General features: G+C 43.9%; 1 protein-coding gene and 1 long non-coding RNA gene across 3 annotated transcripts in view; one reads left to right on the top strand and one right to left on the bottom strand.

Moving 5' to 3' along the window:
- Positions 1 to 411: 411 nt before the first annotated feature.
- Positions 412 to 4,327, bottom strand: LOC120411885. The gene is made up of 2 exons (XR_005604445.1): positions 4,116 to 4,327; positions 412 to 4,003 (listed from the first exon to the last, which is right to left on the bottom strand). It is a non-coding gene; the product is annotated as an uncharacterized LOC120411885 (long non-coding RNA).
- Positions 4,328 to 4,551: 224 nt separating this feature from the next.
- The window catches only part of SVIL (supervillin), a 134,307-nt gene continuing 127,444 nt past the window's right edge, over positions 4,552 to 11,414 (top strand). The window contains exons 1-3 of one of the 2 annotated variants that reach the window (XM_039548311.1): positions 4,558 to 4,654; positions 8,998 to 9,062; positions 10,316 to 10,397. The gene's annotated coding sequence lies outside the window, so the exon portion shown is untranslated. Of the gene's footprint in view, positions 4,655 to 8,997; positions 9,063 to 10,315; positions 10,398 to 11,414 lie in introns of both variants that reach the window. The other variant, XM_039548310.1, reaches the window with a different exon arrangement.

The raw sequence follows: 11,414 nt of genomic DNA, 5'->3' as shown, positions 1-11,414 counted from the left end.
ATGTAGCATAAATGTAACTAACTGCTCTTGCTTTGCTAAACATTCACTCATAACTTGCAATTCAATCCCGTCACCTGTAACAAAATACTCAAGACAACTGTAAACTAAATGTCAGTCCTCTTTCTTCTCAGAGAAGATGCTTTTTTCACTCAGCAGAATTAACCAACTTACCTTACTTTAAAAATACTTTTTTTTCTTTTTTGAAAAATACCCAGACGCTTGGGTTTTTAAAGCAGTCTTACAGAGCCTCAATTGAAAATAATATGAAGCGATTCAAATGGAAAGGACTGAAAAGTGGAATATAAACCCTGATATAAGACTTCAGATGTTTTTACATACAAAGATTTTTTTAACCTTGGTACTCATGCATGTTATACAGAGAAATGAACAAACAGAATCAGAGACCAACAGTAAAGCACAAAAAAATATATTTCTATACTGTGCATGAAATTGAAAACAAATCATATGCTACAGCATAGTTTCTTAAAACATCTTTTTCCAAAGTCAACAGCTTCTTGGTAATATAATTTGGGTGATGATCATGCTTGTATAAATGCCATGTGGGCCACAAACTATGTACTCCACCAAGAGAAACTGCTGTCCCAACTAATCCCATCTTCCTCTGTCCCCCCATTTTCATTTTTTTCCAGAGCAATAATTGCAACAGGACTTACTCCAAAATTCTCCACAGCTCCTTTTAGAATATACATAGGAGTTTGTACTGAAAGCATCTCCCAACAAACAGGACATTTTTTGCAGATTATGTTGCCACCCCCTCTCCCCACCTGCCCTTTCTCTTCTCTTTATTTTTTGTTGTTTATGAGATGGATGGTTATTATCAGTTTATTATTACTGCTTTTCCACAGACTTTCTCAAATGTCAAGTGAATCTGATCTGGAGTTCAGGCCCATAATTACACTGGACCAACTCCAGGAACTCGTAAATAAATTGGTGGTGGCTGCTATGGTTGCCAGAGCTCTGTCATTCTGCTCTTCTGAGGGTGGACAGAGGCTTTGGCTCTTTTCTAAAATTCTACACTTGCTACAGAGTTTTTCACACCTTATTTTAAAAGACCCTAGGCTTTCTCACTCTAGTTTGGCATAGTTTTACCACAGGCACAGAAAGCTACTAGCCTGCCACACTGTTGAATATGTTCATTCAGAAAAGCAGCTGAAATGGGGATTGTTACTTTTTAAAGGGGTTTTTTGCTTTCTCTATACGTGGGAACCTCACAGGAGCAGCCATTATTTCTGTCTCTCTGCTCTGGCCTCTTTGTTGACATTAATAGTTTACACTGGGCTCTACAGTGAGGCACATCTTTGTCACAGTGTATCGACTGTGCTCAGCCACAGAGGTCAGCTCCAAAGCTTGGCAAGAAAGTCCCTCAAGTGCAGAGACGTCTGGATTCAAGACCATGGGTTTAAAAGGAGCAGGCACAGCATTCATTCACAGTCCTGGCTGACTGAAGTCTGAGAAGTTTACTAGTGATTTTAAATGTTACTTTCAAGCCTGTTTCTAATCATGTCAATGCACATACAGCACAGCATCTGGTTACGGAACTGAATCTCCTACCAGTGCAGGCTTGAACTGAAAATTCTACAGATATTTCTCTTCTGATATCTTTGACACTTTTTTTCCTGAAAAAACTTCAAAGAAACTCCTGAAGTACATCATGAGAGTTGATTCAGGATATGCAACTATTCAGAACATGGTTCCTCTCCTTCAACCTCACCTGCAATTAGAACTAGTCCCCCATCTGCCAGTCAGTGATGCAGATGGCAGCGCAGATCACAATTTGCACAACTTGATCTACAGTGGGTTTTAACCAGAAGCTAAAATAATTCCTGAAATCAGAACTAATCCTGAGTACAGACAAGGCCTCAGACTGCCAACTACTTCCAAATGTTTTTAAGATGTGAATACTTGTATGCTGCCAATGAGACCGAGATAACCAATTCTTTTCACGTGGGTCACTCCAAGGCCAGCAGATGGTAACAGCATCTCCCTGGTGCTACTCTGGCTCACAGACACACCAGTCACATAAAGGTGAAAGTTGCTGGGCTCCTTTACTGAGTTGAGTCATTGTGTCTTCTGCAGAGCACTCTTCAAAACAAAGCAAAATACTTTATGGAGTGAAAAACACTGAATTATTTGCAAAAAAATGTCATTTCTTTTCTATATCCCTCCCCAGAGAGTCCATTGTTCAAATAAGTATTTGCTTGTGCCCCAAAGTACAGATGTTTTTGACTCTCGTCATAAATCAAACATGCTTATGTGTAGCACATTAAAAAAGAGTAGAAAATAGCAGACATGGATTAAGATGGTTGGCCTGACCCAAATTACAGTTCTTCAATACTCTTAATTTTTTGCTGATTCTTCTGGGAACAAAAGATTCAACAATATCATTGTGCCTCCCTCTCCTCCCTTGGAATTAAAATCAATCTTTTACTCCTTTTGAAATGTAAATTTGAAATAATCATGTATCTGGATCATTGATTAAATTTGCAGGAGAAAAGTCTCTGGCAGAAGATGGCAGGGACCGTGCCTAAAGCTAAATCCAGACACACAAATCACCTCTGAGCTAGGGTGAAGACAGAGTTCTGGTTAAATGGGTTGCAGGTTTTCAGTTGCAAAAGTTCCATCAAGAAACCATTCTGATATTTGAAAACAAGTAAGAACAGCCTCATGGTCACTTACAAGAAAAACAAATTTAGCATTCCAATTACTTTTTTCTCCCTTCAGACAACTCCCTCAGGCCTGTTTTAAAGGGCATTTTTTTCAGAATCAGAATTCCATCTCCAAACCTTGACAATTCCAGTGATATGGCGCTGTCTCTTTTTTTCATAAGAAAAGACAAGGCCTTTGATAGTTTCAAACAGGGATGTTGAACAACAGGGCAAATTGTCTTGAAAGGCAGCAGGATAAACCATATTTTCAAGGTCAGTTTTTAATCCATGGCTTTTAACCTTACTATGATTTATGTTTGACCTCCTTTTTACAGTAGCTCTCTTCCTTCTCTCCTTTAGACTGAAAGGACATGTCTATGCTTTCTACTTGATGTGGGTTTCACGTATCTGCACAAAGTAATTCATAACCACTTGGCACAAGGCATATGCCCACACCACATCATTATCCTGCAATTAAGAGAATTCTCCCCGCCACAAAGCTATAAAGCCCAGTGATGTTTCAAGCTAAGCCCTCAACATTCATTCTGAATTCAGCTAGGGCACAAAGCTGCTGTAGTGCTGCAGACAGGGAGATTTTGTAGTGTGCCTTTTGAAATACTTGTTGAGTGTCAATTGGAAATTTTTTAGGTTTCCCTCATCTCAGCGTGTTTCCACACCTTAAGATTTTCTCCTGCTTCTCCGTACAGACTTCACAGATATAGAGAAGATAGCTCTTCTCTGCCACTGAATGGAACAGAAGTATGTATTGTGTTTGGTTCCATGTGTTCTCTACCTAAGCTGTCAGGTTTAACACATTCTTCAAATGATTACTCTTTTGATTATTCTCTCTGTGTTGTTGGTCAGGTTGCAGGTTGCTTTGTAAGACTTGATCAAGCAGGGCTTGAAATATCCGTGTGATTCACCTACAAAATCTTTGGTTAAAGTAAAAGATTGAAGTAAAAGGAAGATAAAAAGATTATACCTTCCAGGATGTTTAATATCAGACAATTTCAATGCTGTGTTTCCTTTTTACTGTGTGGACAAACACCTTTGCTGCACCAGAGGTGAGGTCGACAACGTTTTATTTGTATTTCCTCCACCTTCCTAACGGTGTCTTGATTTTAAATAAGTACATCCGAGGGGGGGGGGAAAATAATAGTTTCACCCTTTAAATAAAATGTTGTGATGACTTTCCAGCTTCTTCCTCATGTGGCCTCAGCAGTAGGGAAAGAGCAGGACATTCATCGAATTGCTCCTTTAGATAGTCTTCTCCCCAAGGTCTTCCAGGATCTGCTGCAGCCCAGCAGGAGCAAACTCTTCCATCAGGTTGAGACAGCCTGGAAAGGTTGTGCAAGTTAACAAAGAGAATAGTTGTGTGTCTCTAAGTGTACACTACAGAGAAACACAGTCCAGAAACGCTGCTAATGCAGGAGCTACCCATAAACGTACGCACGAGTGACGCTGCCGAGCCCTCCCAGCCCTTTGCTGCACTGGAGCTCCCTCGTTGGGCCTGGTCTGCTTTAAATAATTAAAGATTCTATTGGCCAGGCTCAGTGAAAGGGACCCAAACATTTCGTTCCCCGCCGCGCCCCGGCGGCTCCTTTAAAGCGCGGAGCGGCCCCCGCGGGAGCGCGTCGGGCCTCGTCCCGCCCGTCCCGTCCCGTCCGGTCCCGTCCGGTCCCGTCCCGTCCCGTCCCGTCCCGTCCCGTCCCGTCCCGTCCGGTCCGGTCCGTGCCGCGGGGGCCGCGAGCGCCGCACGGCCCCGCCGCTCCCGCCCGCTCCCGGGGCCGCTGAGCCCGGCCCGCCCCGCCCGGCCCCGCCCCGCCGACAGGAGGTGGCCGCCCCCCGCCCCCCGCGGCCGCGCCGCTCCCCCGCCCCGCTCCGCCCCGCCGACCGGCCGGAGGCGCGGACGGACGGAAGGACGGACGGACTGACTGACTGACGAGGCCGCCGGAGGCAGCGGCTGCCCCCGAGCCGCCGGGTGCGAGGTGAGTGGCGGCGGCCGCGCTCTCGCCCCGCTCCCCGCGGGAGGGGAACCGCGCGGGCGCTGCCCCCGGGCACGGCCGCTGCCGCCGTGGCGGAGGCGCCGCGGGCTCCCCGCGCGCCCGGGCAGCGCCTTGGGTCGCGGAGGTGCCGCGCGAAACTTGCCCGCTGTTCCCGCCGGGGCCGCGCTGTCACTCCGGGTCGGGGCTCTCCCGGCGCGGCAGCCTGGGAGGATGCGGGGCTCGCCCCGCACTCCCCGCACGCCGCGGAGCACCTGCTCCGGGGCCGGGCTGCAGCCGGGGCCGCCGGCGGCGCGGGGCTCTGCGGGGACGGCTGGGCGCCCGCGGGAGCAGCGAGCGGGGGGCGCGGCGCAGGGTCCCCTCCCGGTGCCGCCCGCGGCGCAGGGGCCGCATCGCAGCGGGGCTGAGAAATGTTTGAAGGAGTTTTGTCTCTCCTTTCAGCTGGAAAAGGAAAGGCATCGGCGGCGGCGGCGGCAGCGTGCACGTGTGATGTAAAGAAAGAGGGACTTTATGATGCTGGCTGGTTGGAGCTCAGTAGGATACCGGGAAAGGCTGACAGGATCAACAGGGCGCTTGTGGAGTGGTGCACAGAACCGCTTCGGCCCAGAGCCCCCTAGCTGGTTAGGAGACACTGAGTACTCACCTTGGCTTAAATGGGTCAGCAGTGGAGTTCCAGCTTGCCCCGACTCGTCCAAACTCCAGAAAGCAATACGACGTTTAGAAAGGGGGGAAACAATGAGGTATTGTGATTAATAGGAGAAAATTGAGTAGGGTATGCTGATAGTTATCAGCGCAGTGCTTGTAGGGTTTTTACATAGAGCATGAATACCCAGTGCTGTAGAGCTGACTACCTTTGCATCCATTCTACTAATAAGACTTCTTGAAGTCTGATGGATCATGATCATGGACTATGACTCTTTGTTAAGAGAGACTTAAGAGGTCTTTCAAAGACTGAGTGTACTCGAGTTTATTACTTGGCAGGGGGCAGCAGCATGAAGCCTGGGAATGAAAGTAGGAAGTGAATGTTACTCACTTAGTTTTGATATTGTGTCTTCGATGGTTATAAGTGTCATCATAGACTGATCCTAGCTCAGATAGCAATCTCATGTGCTGAAAGACATTACTCTTGTCCTGGTTGGTACCTGGTTCTTCTGGCTGTGCAAGCACTCCCCCTGGTATGGAATATGTTCTGAACAAGTCTCGTTATTTTTGTAACAGGTAATTGTGTTTCTGGAAGAGTAAACCAAACTGTATCATACTGAAGAATGTTCTAAGCTTTAATTAATTAAGGCTTAATTAATTAAGATTAATACCTTAATCTCTTGCGTTCAGAATTAAAGCAACAGCCACCAGAAAACTGATACCACTCTTGACTGATTCACGTGGCTAATGAGGTTTATGACAACAGACCTGTGTGCAGTGTTACTACACTGAGGTGTCATTACCTCAGACCTGAAAGTGCAGTTCGAGATGAGGACGTCCTGTCCACTGGCTTTCTCGGCTGCCCTGTGTAACCAGCAGTGGCAGAGGTCCAGCCTGAGTTTTCAGAGAAACAGTCCTGGTTTCTTTATGGTCTTTTTGGAGCCTTCATGAGATAGAAGTGCTTGTTCTGGAAACTAGGAAGGAATAGTGGTGATGTGCTCAGCTCCTGAAATACAGGCCTGACATCTGTTCCTGCCAAGAGATGTTCTTCCCTGGTGGGGCATTGAGAGGCTTGAGATGTCATCCTGTTTTCCTCTGCCCCCTGAGGCTGCAATAAAAGGGTGTTGGCCTGGTCCTTAAATGCATCTGGCCGTACGTAATGGCATGGTGAGATGAACTAGAGTAGAGTGCTCTGTTTCAGTTCTGCTTTGTTTACCTGTCTGAAGGCTTTGTTAGATGTTACGGTATTAAGTGAGATGCAGTTAAAATTCTTATTTGCTATCCTGATAAGAAATATGCTTCAGCTTTCACTTGAAAGTAGTTGAGCATTAACTGTAATGCTTAAAGAGCTGTATCCTAGCATGGCTGTGCATGCATGGCCTGTAAGTTTATCTGGACATATCATTATTAACCTCCCTGATACAGGCAGGACCAAAGTGTCTGTCCTGTGTAGAAACTTCTGCAGTCACCAGAGGAAAGTCATGGGCTTTTTCACAGTAAAGCTCTGAACAAAATTCCTGTCTTCAGGTGAGTGTTAGCTCCTGCTAGGTGCAGCCTGCCTGTATTCCCCCAGGGAAATCATTTCACGCCCTTTGTTTCCCTAGAAAATTTATAGTTCCCAACTGCACTGCTCAGTTCTGAGTGGATGCAAACCATGCTGACTCATATGCTGAACTGCAGCCTTGCTCCACGTAAACACAAGCACACTTCTAAAATATTTAATTTGTAATGTCCTCTGTGGAGAGCTATCCCACAGCTCCTGGCATAATTCCCAGAAGCAGCAGATTCTGGGGTTCTGGGAGTTTCAAAGGCCATTGGTGCCCAGCGGGATAATCATCTGAACTAGTTCAGTGTAGTTTATCCTGGCACTGGGACAGTTCAAACTGAACAGGTATTTAATCTTGCTTAAAGCAAGTCTGCTTTGAACAATACATGGTATGTGTATGAACGATCTGGAGCCTGTTGGGACATGGCTGTCAGATCTACATGGAGGGAAACCTTTGTTATGGCAAGTACACTTTGGTGTAGATATACCTAATAACAATTTCTAAAACAACCTCTGTGGGCAGTTACAGTAAAATCAGGAATAAGCTATTAGAAGATTTGTTTTCTTAGTACTTCTGTGGCAAATAATGGTGGTAATTGTTTTGTGAAATACCCAAGTTTATATCCACAGGTAAAATGCACGTTAAAAAAACTTCTCAGAAATACAGAAACTCACTCCCATTCATGCACACACAAATCCTTATTCTTTTAATTGAATAGAAATTACAGTATGTGATTTGGCTACAAAGGAAGAGAGTGGAACCAAAGAATGATTTCTAAGTACGCTTATTTTGTCTGTACCTGCTAAGTACAGTATTGGAGTTTTAAGATAAATATCTTCTCATTTAAAGCAGTAATTAATTCAGTGGCAACTAGTTGATAAGAAACTAGAGTTCTTTGGTTCTTTTGTGGGTTTTAAAATATGGGCTTGTTTTTTGGTTATTTTTGTGAGCTTGGTTGAAAGAGTGATCCATTACGATAAGTACAGAGAATAATTTGGGAGAGGTTCAGTGCATCTCATGGATGGTCTAGATCATTCCCATATCATTTGCTTGGGTGTGTTGACTGTCAGTGCATTACCTGTAATTGTTAAGCATCATCTGTTTGCTGAGCTGTGCTAAGCTTCACTGAGGTAATAACTCATCCCACCATCCTGCAACGTTTTAAGCTTCCATTCTTAATTTTTTATTTTGAGAACAAGATTTTAGAGGCACTAGAGTAGTGGGATGTGCTCAAAACTGGGTAAGTCTGGGTAGCAGAAGTGGTTCCAAACCCTGGAGAAAAAGCTCCTGGTGCAAATGGGGCTCTGGAGCTCACTGAGGTCCCTTGGGGATACAAACCATTGCTCCCACTGCCACAACATGGCAGCACTTGCGTCCGTGTAGTGTCAGTGCAGCAGGAAAAGCAAATCTCTGCTCTTACCTTTACAGATGGTAGGATTTGAAGGTAGTGTGCCTGTCACTTCTTCTACTGCAGGAAGGGTACTTGACATAGTATTGGTTTTGGTACAAGAAGCATCTTTTCTGTGAGTATGATTCAAGGCTCAACTTAATGTCCGTCTTTATTGGAATGGGGAATTTCCTTAGAAATGTGGCTTAATTCACAAATTAATTTCACTAGAAAGATTTCTTTATCTGAAGTCTGAAATTGAAGTGTACAGATGTGTCATTTTGTTGCTTAAGTGTGCTCAGAGACATGCTTGCCATTAGCAGAGTCCCCTTAGTTACAAGGTAGACTTATACCCCATATTTCAAGATCCTGCTTTCTATGATGGCTGTTAGTGGCATTTTTCTTTGAAAAGCAAAGGAAGTTAAAAATTGTGTCTGCATCTGTTATTGTTGCTATGACAGCTGTCTTTGTCCAGTTTTAACCATCCTATTCTGAGTAGCTCCTGACTGGGATTGTAACATTATTGGCTACAGGCAGAGGAAGCAGAAGTGGAGGTCTTTCAATGCTGTCCGCTTCACTCAGTCAAAAAATATTTCTTCTGAGTTACACTAGCTTTAATCAAGATACAATGAGTCGAAACATTCCATTACTAACTCTGTTTTGTTGCCTGGCATAATTAGGACTGGTATGGTTATGATATAAATTAATAGCCAGTTCCTTAGCACTAATTAATCGTGGTTTGTCTTGGGCAGGACAGATGCTACTGCTGATACTGTGCTTCTGAGACTTGAAAACTGGGAAGATCTCTTGAAATAAGGTGATGCAATTTTTGTACAAGGTCACGTACAAAGTTATGTTGTCTTCAGATGGCAATTGTGAAACAAGCGAGTGCTCCTTGCAACATGCTATCAGTTATTGCATAAGCAGGCACGAAATAAGGTCCACCCCTCTGTCTAGGTGATGTGCTAGTTGGATGTGCTGTCTTCAGCTGCCAACTTACTTTTACACTGATGTGCAACACCAGTGTAAAAAAGATGTAAAATAGTCCATGTTTATTCAAACCCTCCTTTCTAGCACACTGAATGTCTTCCTCTGAAGTGGATAGCTAACTTCTGTGTAGTCAGAGTCTATATTAAGAGTTTGTAAATGTCTGTCTTCCTAATGCTAGCTGGAAAATACTGTCATGAGAGAAGGTTTGTTGTGAGTTAGATGGCAACCTGTTAGTCTGAGTAACACATTGTTGGAAACTGTTGGTGGTAAAGTAGCAGCAGCTTGGAAAGCTCTGTGACCCTAATCCAGACTTGTTTCGGAGGGTTGCTTCTAAAACAGAATCTTGAACGGTTTAGTCCAGTTGGAGGGTCAGCTGTCTATTTTGGAGATCAGACTGCTGCCTTTTAAGATGAAAGCCGTATTTCATGAATATGAGCTCCTTTTTATCTGCTTACTGTGCCTTGTGTGAGGGAAGGAGCAGCTGTAGTCCATTCACCAGACCTGCATTTGGCTGTTGCTGCCATTGTGTTGTGTGTAAACATGTACCATTATTTTGGATCATATAGCAGCCTGTTCAAAAGGGTCTCACATTCCCCAGCTGTTCTGCAACTTTTCCATCTCTGAGCTTGCCAGCTGCTTAATACAGGCAACTGTAGCTGCATTTGTTTCTCTGGTGTTAAGTATTAGTGGAGATAAAATTGACTTCTTGTTAAATGTTAGGTGCTGCGAGCCCCTCTCCTGCTTCAAATGGACTTAAAACAAAAGTAGACTATTCTTACTATATCGAAGTTGTTAGAAGTTTTCTTTGTCACTAGCTGAAGAGATTGCATAAAAATCGTTGTTTAGTAGATTTGAAACAAATATGAAATACAACTGTGTTTACATATATCTATATACACCCACAGATTGTAGCAGTAACTAATCTGAAAGAACTGGGTTACAAAAAGGTGTGCCTTAAAGCCATGTCAACAGCTCATTTGTTTAACCATTTCTCTGAACAATGTTCAGTTTAACAAGGCATCCTGTGCTCTCTTGTCAGCCACCCCTTTTGTTTGTTGAATCTGGGAACTTTTGTTTCAGTGGCAGCACTGCTCAGACTGGATGTCAAGGAAAGAACAGGGGCTCTTCAGTGTCTTGTATCCGCAGAGAGTGGAGAATCCAGGTGAGGAATCACAGGCTGAGACCTGCCTTTTCCAGCCTGCTGTCCCTTCTGAGAAAGTGATAGGAAGTGTCTGGAAAATGTTTTGTGCGACTGAACTCTTACCTGCAGCTTTGAATCCATAGCTATCTGCCTGGAGATACAGAAGTTAAAAGAGTAAATTCAAGCACCTTTGGAAAAAGGAGGTAATTCTCTTAATGACTAAAGTTACTATTCTAACCATTTAACCTATTCTACAATGTCAGTTTGAAACTTTGGGTGAGGAGGAGTGTATCCTTGGTTGCTGCAAGAGATTGCTAAAGAGAGTGATAAAGCAAAGTTTTCAGAGGCTTGAGCTGGTGCCATTAATTAGTATTCCATACTCCCATACAAGGGGATAAATCAGGTATTTGCTTCAAATCATATTTAATGCACTTTGTATTTGAAGAATGTAAATCAGATTTTTTTATGGTTTTGCTATTCATTTCATGGTGAAGGAGACTGAAAGGGAATGACTTGTGCATTCTTGCTCCTGATAGCAGAAAAGGCTGCCTCTGCCCCAGGGTCCAAGTTACCCATTTTAACTGGCCTGAATACCCTATTATTCAGAGAGGAAATGTCCAGGTGACTGTAAATATATTTCTATTTTCCCCACCCTTTCACCAGGCCTGCTCTATCCTTGCTCATTGTGGCTTTCATGTTCATGTTAAACATCAACACTACCTAAAGTATGCTAGGATGACTCTGGCTTCATAATAGAGCCTTGACCTGTAAAAACAAAAGCAAAACTGTAAAAAAAGTCTCTTGATTTAAGGAAGCATGTTTCAGGATCTGTTTTTCATATCTCCAAATAGCTGAGAGTTTGAAGTTTTCCATTCTAATGCTGGTGTCTTAAAAGAAGTTGGAACACTGTCTTTGGATAGATGCTTGCACTTGTTTTCTGGAAAGTTAATTTTTCAAAGTCAGTGTTGGAGCACTAAATCATTATTTGTCTGAAATACATAGCAGAAATACAGGGTTATAGTGTGAAGTGATCATACT

The sequence above is a fragment of the Corvus cornix genome, chromosome 2 (assembly GCF_000738735.6).
Source record: "Corvus cornix cornix isolate S_Up_H32 chromosome 2, ASM73873v5, whole genome shotgun sequence".
NCBI classification, from domain to species: domain Eukaryota; kingdom Metazoa; phylum Chordata; class Aves; order Passeriformes; family Corvidae; genus Corvus; species Corvus cornix.
The sequence above is the reverse complement of the archived record's forward strand: the minus strand, read 5'-3'. Positions and strand labels throughout refer to the sequence as shown.